This window comes from Petromyzon marinus, chromosome 21, assembly GCF_048934315.1.
Source record: "Petromyzon marinus isolate PM22_M1 ecotype Great Lakes invasive population chromosome 21, UKy_Petmar_22M1.pri1.0, whole genome shotgun sequence".
NCBI lineage: Eukaryota > Metazoa > Chordata > Hyperoartia > Petromyzontiformes > Petromyzontidae > Petromyzon > Petromyzon marinus.
Genome location: NC_133687.1, coordinates 551,475 through 564,953, shown reverse-complemented (window position 1 = coordinate 564,953; position 13,479 = coordinate 551,475). Strand labels below are relative to the sequence as shown.

The 13,479-nt window shown below is 50.9% G+C and overlaps 1 protein-coding gene across 4 annotated transcripts in view; it reads left to right on the top strand.

The window, feature by feature from the left end:
- The first annotated feature begins 11,668 nt into the window (after positions 1-11,668).
- The window catches only part of LOC103091736 (semaphorin-4C), a 48,350-nt gene continuing 46,539 nt past the window's right edge, over positions 11,669-13,479 (top strand). For 3 of the 4 annotated variants that reach the window (XM_032958478.2, XM_076068384.1, XM_076068385.1), the window contains exon 1: positions 11,669-11,764. The gene's annotated coding sequence lies outside the window, so the exon portion shown is untranslated. The remainder of the gene's footprint in view (positions 11,765-13,479) is intronic. The other variant, XM_032958476.2, reaches the window with a different exon arrangement.

Genomic DNA, 13,479 nt, shown 5'->3' with positions numbered 1-13,479 from the left:
CCCCTCTCTTTTTTCCTCCTGATGATGATCGCTTGTGTTGTGATCAAAACGTCGTAGTTTTTTTGTTATTTTTGTTATTTATTTGAACCTATCTACGTGACTTTACCGAAAGACCCAAAGAATATAAGTGTGCGATTTGTTAAAGATAAAGTTGTATTAATATTATAATTATTTGTGGCGTTACGTAAGATGAATGTGTAGTCTGAGAGCGCAGAGGTGGGTGGGAAAGGGGAGTGATCATAGGGGACCCCCGTATGGCAGCTGTCTCTGTGCGGTAAGAGGTGACTCAGCCACCTGGCCTGCAAGTGGGCACGAATCTGCTAGCAGGGGCCGATGGTTGATCTGCGTAATCCCAAACGAGTAATTCTGTTCTATATTATTTTTATACCTACTTGACTTTACCGAAAGAACCAAAGAGTTTGGATTCCTGCAGTCACGAAAGCTTCAAATCAAGATTAATTATGTTCTCGTCTTGCGTATACTGGCAGCAATGTGTTCAGGAGCTAGATGCCAATATTGAGGTCTGCTGCTAGCCACGACAAGAGGGCTTCAGCAGAGAGAGAGAGAGAGTCCGTGTCGTTTTGCTGTTCTTTCTTGTCCTTTTCAGGTCCATAGTTTGTGTTGCATGGCCACAGTCGCACTCCTGTGCTTTGTGTCTCTAACTTTCCATTCATGAAGGAGATAAGCGCATCGGCCTGGTGCTGATGTTCTGATGCAGTTGACAGTTTCACCACCAGTGTCTTCGAGGAGGAGGAATGTCAAAGCCAGAAGGTGCGATGGTGTTTGGGTCACGAATGAGGTGATGAGGGGGATGAGGCAATGAGAGGGGGTGAGGTGATGAGGTGTTGTTCACTTGTAGCCCAAACCCAGATAAATTAGGGGAATGCCTTCTGAGTGATTTTGTTTATGTAATCTAGGATTTATTTAATTGTCAAATACTGATATGGAATGCTAAAAAACCGTATACAGTACATGTTTTTTTCTAATTGGCCTCTTAATATCTATGGGACCTTTTTGCCAATATCAAAATGGTGAAAAAATAAGAATAGGTTTTACCCTTTCCGTAAAAAAACAGGGGGTGTTAAGATGTTTAACACCAAATAGATACCGTTTGCAAGGTATCAAGTCTGCATTAATTCCACGTACTTGTGGCTTGTTAATATTGAAGTGTCCATTAAACTTAATAATGTTGACTCTTTAGATGGGGTTAATACATTTAAATACCTTGGCGTTTGGATCAAAAGAGAAGCGACATTTTGAGTCTCATATTGAACACATTAATTTTAAGTTAAGGCAGAATATGAACTAGGCACAAAAGATGGACATCAGCCAAACATTGAGGCTTCGTCTATTTAAGGCAGCCTTAAAAATAGGCACCCTCCTAGTCTCTGACTATTGCGATATAGTCCATCAATTAACCTCAGCCAGGGCCTTGAATGGTCTTGATGTTGCTTTGTACTCTCACCTCCACTTTATCTCAGATGTCACGCACCTCACTCCACGAATCTCCTCCAACGAGCTCACGAAATGGAAACCTCATCAGCAGATCTAAGGGTACAGAGCTATGTCCTCCTGTTCATACACAAGAGTTTATTTAAGAACACTTAAAATGTATAACGTGAAGGGAAAATGCACCTTCTGTACTTTCACCTGGATCAAAGGCCGGTAAAAGTCCTGGACTGCTTTTAAATGGCAAAAAAAATGTCCTTGCGGCATTCAGTTGGTGGCTGATGTTGTTTTAAATTAAATACTAACAATAGCAGCCTGGCCAGGCACTAGACCAATAGCGTCCCGAATCGAATGAGGACATTTATGAGATTTTAAGTAAAAAAAAACAATTAAATCATTTTAAAAATCGTATATGCATATTGTTTGTCTCTGAACTATGATTCTTAAATATGTTATTGTTCATATTAATGTTAGGGTTGGAAACACTTAGTTTGCATTACTCTCCAGTTGCCTGGGTGAAAAGTGAGCTAAGGTTTACCCAATCCTGGCCAGCTGGCTCTAAAACTTAATAAACGAACCAACTAAAGGATCACGGTACCTCCTTTGCCAGCATCACAATATAGGCATAGGTTTTCCCCTATCTGGCAATAAAATAGGCGTTAAGATGTTAAAACACCAAACTGAAACCTTTTGCTAGGAATCACGTCTGCATTAACCACATATACTTGTGGTAAAAATACAAACAAAAACATGCTCTGACAGTATATGCATTGTCTTTGAAACTTTTTTTATATGCAGACATGATTCCTTGCAATAGGTTTCAGTTTTATGTTTGAACATCTTAACGCCTGTTTTATTGCCAGAAAGTGGAAAACCTATTATTATATTTTGATACTGGCAAAGGAGGTCCCGTGATGTAGCTACTCACCCCGAGCTCTCAATGTCCTGATAGTGCATTGTCTTTGTGCTGTTCGCTTTTTGGCATCCTCTGGTCCAACAATGTTTGAGACTAGGCTCTAAAGAAAGCTGTCTCTGGTGTAGACCAATCAGTTTCAAAGACAATGCATATACTGTCTTGTGTGGACGCGCTTGCCTCACAGCACAGTTGACAGCGCCGCAGCTTGTGTTACACATAAACATGACATTAACTTGCTAATCCCCCTAATCTCCTTGCCTAATCTCTCCCATCAACATAATGCTAATCTTCCATTAACACTGCTGTTGTGCGCATATGTGGGGACGATACTCTTATGCGGCGATGGAAGCTCATTTCATGCGATTCTCTCTCCTTAATCTCTCTCTCCCTAATCTCCCCCATTAACACAACTGACGTGCTTGCGTTCGGGAATGGAATTCCTTTCCAGCTCAGACCCCGCTTGCTTGCCCATCGCCACATAAATCATCTCTTGTTGTAACAGCTCTCTCGCTGGTTCAGCAGTTTGACTACTGGATTATTTTTTCCACCTGTGGATGACCGCTTGTGTTGCGATCGAAACGTCGTGATATATTATTTTTTTCCGATTTAAAGCTTTCGTGACTGCAAGGATTCATCTTCCTTGGTTCTTTCGGTAAAGTCACGTAGAATGAGAATAAAATAATAAATTAATAAAATAAAATAACACAATAATATTCTAACGACGTTTCGGCCACAACACAAGCGGCCTTCATCAGGTGAAGAGACGAGACTGTCTGGAGGACAGCGCTGGAGTGAAAAAGCCACGCTCAGATCGCGACCTTTAAGCTGTGTGAGAAGAAACAAAGCGCCTTGACAAAGGAATTAGCATTGAATTTAGCATTGAAATGGCTGAGTGATTGGCTTGTGACTGGTCACAGAAATGGCTATGTTAAAGTTAAAGCATACACATCCGCAGAGGCACCCCTTGACAAAGGAATTAGCATAGAATTTAGCATTGAAATAGCTAAGTTAAAGCATACACATCCGCAAAGGCACGAAACGTCGTGAGAATATTATTGTGTTATTTTATTTTATCAATTTATTATTTTATTCTCATTCTACGTGACTTTACCGAAAGAACCAAAGAAGATATTATTTTTTGTTTTATTTGATTTTTCTATCTACGTGACTTTACTGAAAGAACCAAAGAGAATGCATATACTGTCAGAGCATGTTTGTTTTGTATTTTCACCACAAGTATATGTGGTTAATGCAGATGTAGTGACATTGAATGAGTAACTGTAGCGCGTGCCGCTGGGAGATTGGTAGACAATGGAACTAGGGGTAATAGCCAGTTCTACCAGTTGCACCTGTGGGCAAGGCACGGAGCTGGGGGATCCAGAGGGGTGCAGGGCCGAGGGCAGAGCCTGGCCACGCTGGGCAGAGCCTGGCCACGCTGGGCAGGATAAAAGCCGAGCTCCGACTCACAGTCGGGGCTGCTGCGATCTGGAATGGAACTCATCGTGCCGTCGTAGTCGTGATCTTCGCCCTCTTCAAGCTGTGGGTCTGGCAGCATGTTGGCCGTCCCGGCCCGGTATGTAGTTATCCCCTAAGGCTGTGAAGGCCGGAATAAAAGAGAGAGTACCTCCTACTAGTGTCTGAATTAGCACACTGCATTTGGTGTACGGAGTGTTAACAACATTTTTATTTTCATATATATTGGAGGGTTGTTAGGAGTTTAATTTTTTTCCTTTCGAATCCTTGTCGGGGGAAATAAACTATGCCAAAATCCGCGAAGAGGAAGACTCTCACCCACATATCCTCGGGCGATGAGGATTCCCGGGCAGGGCTGGCAGCCGAGACCCCGGTGGGGGGCCCCGAATTGGCGATCCCGGCGGAGCAGCGGGCAAAGGACGACGATTCCGTGCCGTCGCCGGCTGAAGGAGGGCTGCGGGCACTCAGCACGCGCATCGTGGGGCTGCTCTCCACGGTGTCGACGCTCGTGCGGCAGCTGGGTATGGGAAGAACCGAACAAAGGGACTGCGGCTCGGAGGCAGCGAGCAGGCGACTCCGCCGTCACTGCAAACCTAGGGCAGGAACAGGGTCCCGCCAAATTTAACCTGCCGCCGCCAGCTCATCCGGGGGCACCTTCCCTCACACAGCGGCTGCCGCTTCTCAAATAATTTTCGGCTGCAGGGGGTGATTGGGCGGCCTTCCGGTGGCGGTTTGCCGCCACTTGTGAGCTCGCGGGGTGGTCCAATGTGGAGGCGCTACATATTCTTCCCACAGCGCTGGACAACGCAGCCTTGGCGGCATTTTTTTCCATTCCCGAGGTGGACAGAACAATGCTGCGTCAAGCGTACGCCCAGTTGGCGGCAATTTTTTACCCGCCGTCCAACGCGCGGCGGAAATTCGTGATGCGGAGTCGGGGGGAGACAGAGACACCCCTCGCTTTCCGCAGTGCACTACTGTTGCTGGCCCAGGATGCGTACCCAAGGATGGAGCGGGCAGGATTGGATTCTCTAGTGCTAGAGAAACTGTTGACACTGGCTCAGGAAATGAACGTTTTTTTGCCGGCCACAGAGGAGGACGACCTGTCCTCGATTCAGGTAGCCTGATGCATCCAGGCCCACTGTAACCTGAGACGACGTGCCGGGGTGGTGGCCAGGGCTGGATTTTTGGGAGAAGAGGGCAACGAGAAGCGTCGAGAGTCTCCTTGGGTCTGCGCGTCGGGTGGTTGGAGCCTGCAGGGGAGAGTCGGAGTGGGACGATGATGGGACCAGCGGGGGGCGACCTTACCTCCACCATGGCGGGGCCCCGTTACCTGCTTCAAGTGTGGCCTACTGGGCCACATCTCCAGGGGCTGCCGTGCTGTTTTGGGGCAATTGTTCCCGGCTTCGCCGTCCTCCACCCTGCCAACCTCCACTCCTCTGGGTCCAAAGTCAGGTCGCGATACACCACACACCCGGTCGACACAGCTATCTCATGCATCCCCATTTCAGTCTGTGTCATGTGCACACGCCATCATCCCATGTAGTGATACGGGGTACGAAGATGGTGCTTTGGGGCGTGATGGTTGGCCGCGGGGGTCCGGGCAATGGACTGCATTGGCACACCGTGTCATGGCAGCGGGAGCGGGATCATTCACAGTATGTGGATTTGTGCAGGGTGTTGAGGTGCGGATGCTCATAGATATATGGGCATGTGACACCATGGTTTCCGAGTTTGTTTTTAGAACTGCCGTCGACGGTGGGTTGCCTTACTCCTGTCGGTAGTCCGTGTGTTGCCACTAATGGTGGGAGTTTAGGCATTGTGGGCCAAATTAAGGCATCGACACGGATTGGCGATATTGAAAGGACGTGCTCGGTGTTCTTTTGAAGTTCATTGGCGGTGCCTTGTTTATTGGGGATGGATTTTGTTAAGAGGATGCCCCTCTAGATTTTAATTGACCAGGGTTGTGTGGAGTTATCGTTGGGGCATCGGTTGAGGTTTTTGGAGTCCCCTACTGGGTGGTGTATGGCTAATGTTGTGGTTTGGGCCCTGGTGCGTGAAACTGTTAGGGTTCCCCCAGGTACCCTTGAGGCTGCGGAAGCGGCTCGACCAGAAAATCACTGGGGGTGGGGTTCTTTTAACCCCATCGAATAGAGCAGTTCGTGGGCTCACTTTGATAGGAGCTCAGACGATAGTGAGGGGGGATCAGGAGCCCTTCCTGCAAGTATTGAATGCTGGGCTAGATAACACGGTCATATAGGCGGGTATGGTGTTGGCCCACGAGACGGCTGCGTGTTTTGAAGAAACGGATGATGTAACCACATGGGTCGTGGCCGCGGTTGAACGGGAAGCGGTGTTGGATGACTCTTGGATGGATCCGTTGTGCATGGGTAATCCGGATTTGTCATGGGAGCAGCGAGGTGAGTTGCGGGCATTGCTTCGGGAATTCTCCAATGTATTTAGTAAGGGTAAATTCGATGTGGGCCGCACGTCCCTGATGCGTCACCATATTGATACGGGTGGCGCCGCTCCCATTTGTCAGAACTCATTTTAGTTTAGTCTGAAGGAAAAGGACTACGTTCATCAGGTGGTCGACGAGATGTTGGCCGCCAATATAATCTCCCCACCAACCAGTCCATGGGGTGCTCCCATTTTCCTGGTTAAAAAGGATGGGAGTTTGCGGTTCTGTGGACTTTTGGAAATTAAATAAAGTCTCCGTGGCGGACGCGTATCCGCTCCCACGGATGGACGATTCGTTGGATGCCCTGTCAGAAGCGCAGTTTTTCTCCACCCTGGATCTATTGTCAGGGTTTTGGCAGTTGCCCCTGGATGAAAGTTCGAAACCCAAAACCGCGTTCCGGACACCGCAAGGGCTGTTTCAATTTAACATGCTTCCGATGGGGCTTCATTCAGCTTCGGCCACGTTCCAGCGACTTACGGGGTTGGTATTGTCGGGGCTCCAATGGGAGTCATGTCTGATCTATTTGGATGACATAATTGTCTTTGGCCACACATTCCAGGAACATCTGCAGCGGTTTGCGTGCGGTATTTGTTAAAATGTGGGCAGCTAATTTGAAATTCAAGCCGCAGAAATGTTACCTCTTGCAAAAATCGGTTCGATACCTGGGGCACATTGTTCGTGAGTCCGGGATCGCCACGGACCCTGACAAGACTGCATGCATGTGTAAGTGGCCGACCCCTACAAATGTTGGTGAGGTCTGCAGTTTTGTGGGGTTCGTTTTGTGGCGCTTTGTGCACGGGTTTATAACAATCGCGAAGCCGCTCCTCACTCACGGCAAAGGGCCAGAGGATGGAGGAGGAGGCCGCATTTGTTGCACTGCGCGACGGCCTCGTGAACCCACCCCCCCTTCGATACCCCGATTTCTCCTTGCCATTTACGTTGAATACGGACGCCAGTTATACCGGGATCAGCGCCGTGTTGTCGCAGGTGGAGAACAGGGTGGAGAGCGTGGTCGCTTATGGTAGCTGGGTGCTGCCCCCCACAGAGGAGCGCTATTATGTTACGCACCGCTTGCACTTTGTACAACAGTACCGCCCGTACCTCTATGGTAGGCAGTTTATGGTATGCGCAGATCACGCAAATTTGCAATACGCGCTACACATTGACCAGCTGTCCGCGCAACTCTTGCAATGGTTGGAAATCTTGCAAGACTATTCATTCGAAGTCACCTAAAGGAAAGGGTTGCACCACTGCAACGCGGACGCTCTGCCACGGTTATCGCCGAAGAGTCAGTGCGCATGTTTGATGGACATCAGCCATTGTAAGCAGTTAGATGCGGGGGAGCCGGGGTGCCGTGGTAGCATCGGTGGATGCTCCGCCACCCGCCTTGCGAGCGAGGAATGGGGGCGCCTCCAAGTGGAAGACCCCTCCTTACTAAAGTTACGGTGCCGTGTTGATGCACCAAGCGATAGGAAGGGTCCAGGGCGTATGCCCCCCGTGGTCCTCTGAGATGGGCTACTTATGCCCTGGGATACGGAGGTACAGCGGTACTGTATTGTGGTGCCAACTGCTCTGCGAGGTAGAGTAACGCAAGCTGCCCATGTGCGATTGATGCACCTATGGGTGCAAAAAACGTTGTCTACATTCAAGCGGGACTTCTTTTGGCCCGGGATGGCAGAGGACGTTCACAACGTGCTCAAGAGATGTGTAGAATGTGCCTGCCGGAAGCCCCCGCCGAGACTGACCCGACCACCACTGCAGTCCATTGGGGTGTCTCGTGTAAACGAGCTCGTTGCCTTCGACATCCTCGGGCTATTTCCTACCACTCCGAGGATAAATAAATTCTTGCTGGTAGGGGTAAAGTACCTGTCACGGTGGCCGGTGGCCAGTGGCATGGCCCCTACCGAATTAGTCAGCGGCGTCCATTACGGACGCGTCCCTGCATGGTTATGTATTGGATAAAGGGGCACCGGAACATCTGCTTACGGACCAGGGCCGAAATTTTTCTTTGAAGTTGTTGCAAGAAGTATGTGATTTGTTGGGTATGAAGAAAATTCGAACCTCCCCATAGGACACTTACGTCCATGTTGTGCCAACAAGTCAACGAGGCACAGTCCGATTGGGACCTACATGTTCTGGGAGTTCTTGCGGAGTTCTTGCGACCATAGGATGGCTCCTCATGCCTCTACCGGATTCTCCCCATTTTTTATGTATGGGAGAAAATGCGACCCCCCCCCCCCATGGAAGCCCAGTTAAATATTGAGCCAAGCAAAAAGAGAGCCACTGTGCCAGGACTGGTGAGCCTTAACCTAAAGCGGTTAACGGAAGCATGGAAGGCATCCCGGGGAAATTTGGCCAAACGGCAGGCTGCAAATGAAAAATTGGCTGGGCTTAAGGAATTGGGGAAATCGTGGAGGGGAGGGCATGGCTGCATTGCCCCCAGGTGCCCGTGGGCACATCTCCTAAATTACATAGGCCATGGCAGGGCCCAGTGGAGGTAATTGAGGTTAGGAGGCCACAGTGTGTACGGATCCAAGTTGGTCGCAGGCGTTAGTATGTGCACCCATCATGACTGAAAGCATATTTTCCATCTTGAGGGAAATTCATCTCCACCATCTGGTGGCCGGGTGTGTAATGTGTCCGACGGGGACGGACATATGTGTACGGAGGTTGGGCCTCTGCGAGACTCTGTTTCTCCATCCGCAGGAACCCAGGGCTTAACGCCTATGGAACCGCCGGCGGTGCCGCCCACAGGTGGACCGGGGTGGACGGTACAACCACCACCCGCTTCTTCCTCTCCTCCATTTTCGTCCTGGGGGGGACCGCGCCCGTTAGGCCAGCTGCGAGTCACCCCCGGGGTCCCTGGGGGACCCGTGCCGGGCTCATACGAGGTTCGGTTCAGATGACCGCCCCTACTTTGGATTGCTGTTATTTTCGGGCCTGGATTGTTGCAATGCATTGTGGATGTTTCATGGATATGGCGGGATGGCTGATTTTTTTTCACGGGGGGGATGTGATGTAGTAACATAGAATGAGTCGCTGTAGCGCGTGCCGCTGGGAGATTGGTAGACAATATAATTAGGGGTAACAGCCCAGTCTACCAGTTGCACCTGTGGGCAAGGCCAGGAGCCCTCTGGGGGATCCAGAGGGGTGTGGGGTCGAGGGCGGAGCCTGGCCACGCTGGGTCTGCTGCAATCGGGGCTGCTGCAATCTGGAATGGAACTCGTCATGCCGTCGTCGTGATCTTTGCCCTCTTCATGTTGGCTGTCCCGACCCAGTACGCACTTATCCCCTAAGACTGTGAAGGCCGGAATAAAAGAGAGAGTACTGCCTCCTAGTGTCTGTGAATTAGCACACTTCACAGACATGATTCCTTGCAAAAGGTTTCAGTTTGGTGTTTTAACATCTTAGCACCTGTTTTATTGCCATAAAGGAGAAAATATATTCTTAAAACTAAAGGATGATTCTCATCACATTGCAAACCACGATTTTCAATTGTGGCTACAAATACATTACAGTACAGTATACCGTTTATATGTACTTGCACATCTCCACATATACATCTATGTACAAACTGTATATAAGTACACATAACAACAGTAGATGTAATTCCCTACTAAGTGACGGCAACATAACCACGGTGCTGGTGCCAGGCTAGGTGCACTTTGAGGCTGCCACGTGAAGTGTGGGTGGCTCGCTGGCAAGGTCACTGGACAGGCCCAGGTGCCACGGGTTGATCGAGATGACTGGTAGATGTACCACCTGCGCTCCGCGCTGCCTAGAGATGACTACCACGTAGCAATAATGCGTAGTTTTGCATATAGCATCGTCGTTTATGTGTGACAATTCCTGAGGAACCGCACACAAGCTGGACAGCAGCCAGACAGGTGAGCCAACATCCAACAAAGATCTGCAGTCATCTTTACATTAAGATGCTTTCAGCCAAATCACGACTTGTATTTATACGTGTGGAGGGAAATCGGAGCACGCAAAGAATCGAAATTATAATCTTTATTTATACTGGAGGAATCCGATGAGCTATGAAGCTCCTTTTCACAGATGTCGAAGCGTGCCAAGGGGGCAATAATCAATTCCATACAGAAGGGACAGATGGAGATTAGTCCACACACTTCGCTGTACCGCCTTCGGATAGAAGGGAGTTTCACAATCCGTGCGTGATCCACCAACCCTGGCTGCCATGCCACGTGCAGCGCGGCCAGCGACACAGCCCGGCCAGCAGAGGGCAGTGCATCACAATATAATATGTAATATGTATTATATATGTTCGTCGCTTAACAGTGCTTCTTAAATATCTAATTGGTAGTTTAATATCATGTCAGAAACACTAAGCCGCCTGTGTTACTCTCCAGTTGCCTGGGTGAAAAGTGGGATAAGTTTTGGCTCTAAAACTTAATAAACTGTTGGCCGGTATGAAAATTACGAAAAAAATAATCGACTTTACCCTCTCCAACAATAACACGAATAGGTGTTAAGATGTTCAATCACCAAATAATCTGCATTAACCACACATCCGATTAGCACGCGTGTGCGAAATAAGTTCAAAGAGGTAATGCATACACATACCTGTGCTAAATATGCAAACTATGTTGCCGAAAAGAGTAGTGCCTATAATGAATTTATCATTAATAACCTGACTCGTCAAAGTATATAAATGTTGTGTCGTTAAAACCCACCACCACCCGACACAGCCAACTAGTAAGGGTTGTCACGTAAACAAAACGTGGCCAATTCGTCACTAGTACAGCACTAGTGTGTAGAGTAGTGTATAGTAGTGTAGTGTATAGTGTAGTATACTAGTACAGCACGCCGGTGTGTTGGAGAGCCAAGCCACAACATTTACAATCTGAGTACGACGTTTTACAACTAGCTTCATCAGGTGTGTCGGGTGGTGGCGGGTTTTAACAACATTTATATATTTACGCGATCTAACCCAAAAAAAAACTGTTTTGGATATTGGTCGTCACCACGTTGAACCCACCGACATGACGTCACTTTAGCTATCCCATCCGTATGCCGTCATCACTGCCGATCCCACTAACGGGACATCCCCACAATTGATTCCACCCACCTCGCGTCAACACAGCTGAACCCACCGACATGACGTCCCCTCAGCGATCACACCCGCATGACGTCATCAATGCTGATCCTACTGACGTGACGTCACCGCAGCTGATCCCTCCGACGTGACGTCGCCACAGCTGATCCCACCCACCCCTCGGCGTCACAGCTGTTACCATCTCCATGACGTCACTACTACTGATCCCACCCGCATGACGTCACCTCCAGCTGTGCAGGGAGCGGCTGATGGCGGGAAAAGGAGGAGGAGGAAGAGGCGGAGGGTGGGGGGAGGAGGAGGAGGTGGAGAGAGAGGAGGAGGAGGAGGGACCCGGGGCGAGGGACGTGGGGAGCGGCCCCGGGTGGGCCGGGCGCACAGGCGACACGCGCAGGTGTGGCCGGGTGTGCGTGCGTGGGGGTGCAATGCTGGGTGTGCACGCGCGTGAATGGAGGTGGGCGTGTGTGTGCGTGCATGCGTGGGGAGTGTAATGGATATATATGTGTGTGTGTGTGCGCGTGATCGGTGTGGTGCGGATGTGCTTGGGTGGGTGTGTGCGTGGGGAGAGTGATGAATGGGGTTTTGCGTGGGTGTGTGTGTGCGTGCATAGGAGGGGTGATGGATGGGTGGGTGTGCGTGGAGAGAGTGATAAATGGGTGTGCGTGGGTGTGTGTGCGTGGGGGTGTGTGTGCGTGGGGTGTGTGTGCGTGGGAGGGTGTTCGTGGGAGGGGTGTGCGTGGGGGTGTGTGTGCATGGGGGTGTGTGTGGGGGGTGTGTGTGCGTGGGGGTGTGTGTGCGTGGGGGTGTATGTGCATGGGGGGGTGTGTGGGGGGTGTGTGTGCGTGGGGGTGTGTGTGCGTGGGGGTGTGTGTGGGGGTGTGTGCGTGGGGGAGTGTGCGTGGGGGTGTGTGTGCGTGGGGGGTGTGTGTGGGGGAGGGTGCGTGGGTGTGTGCGTGTGTGGGGGGTGTGTGCGTGGGGTGTGTGTGTGGGGGTGTGTATGCGTGGGGGTGTGTGTGTGGGGGGGTGTGTGCGTGGGTGTGTGCGTGTGTGTGCGTGGGGGTGTGTGTGGGTAGGGGGTGTGGGTGTGCGTCGGGGGATGTGTGCGTGGGTGTGCGTGGGGGTGTGTGTGCAAGGGTGTGTGGGGGGGGTGTGCGTGGGGGGGGGGGTGTTTGTGGGGGGGTATGTGTGGGTGGGTGTGTGTGGGGGGGGGTATGTGTGCGTGGGTGTGTGGGGGGGGGGGTGTGGCCGTGGGGGTGTGTGCGTGGGGTTGTGTGTGCGTGGGGGAGTGTATGTGTGCGTGGGTGTGTGTACGTGTGTGTGGGGGGGGGGTGCGTGGGGGAATGTGTGCGTGGGTGTGTGTGCGTGGGTGTGTGTGTGCGTGGGGGTGTGTGTGCGTGGGTGTGTGCGTGGGTGTGTGCGTGGGTGTGTGTGCGTGGGGTGTGTATGCGTGGGTGTGTGTGTGCGTGGGGGGTGTGCGTGGGGTGTGTGTGCGTGGGTGTGCGTGGGTGTGTGTGTGTGCGTGGCTGTGTGTGTGCGAGGGGTTGCACGCTGCCCGGCTCTGTTCCGTCACCTCTTCCTGCCTGTAGCGCCTTCCTCATGTCACGCGACGGCATGAAAGTACACCTAGCCTGGCACGAGCGCTGTGTGACGTCACCGCCACTCAATGGCGAATAGCGAGTGTTGTGCATGCTGTGATGGGTGTGCGTGTGTGAATGCGCGCCGTGTGGGTGAGTGCGCGCCGTGTGGGTGAGTGCACGCTGTGTGTGTGTATACGAATAGATGCTCGCTCAGAGCCCCTGCCCCAACAGTCTGTTAAGGCTATACGGGGGATCTGTATTTATTATATACGAATGGGTGTGTGTCCGTCTTATGGGGAGCGGTAGTGTAGCGATTAGCGCGATACACTACGAACCTGGCTAACCGAGTTCGATTCCAGCTCATCGCCAGCACCAGTGACGATCATCTGAACAGGCCCTGGTCCTCCCCTAGGTCGACTCAGCCTCAAATGAGTACCTGTTGTGATGTGGTGCTGGCCACCCACCCCCTCGTGTTAAGGCTACACGGAGGATCTTTGTGCCTATGGATGTGTACGTGTTTATTAGGTGTATG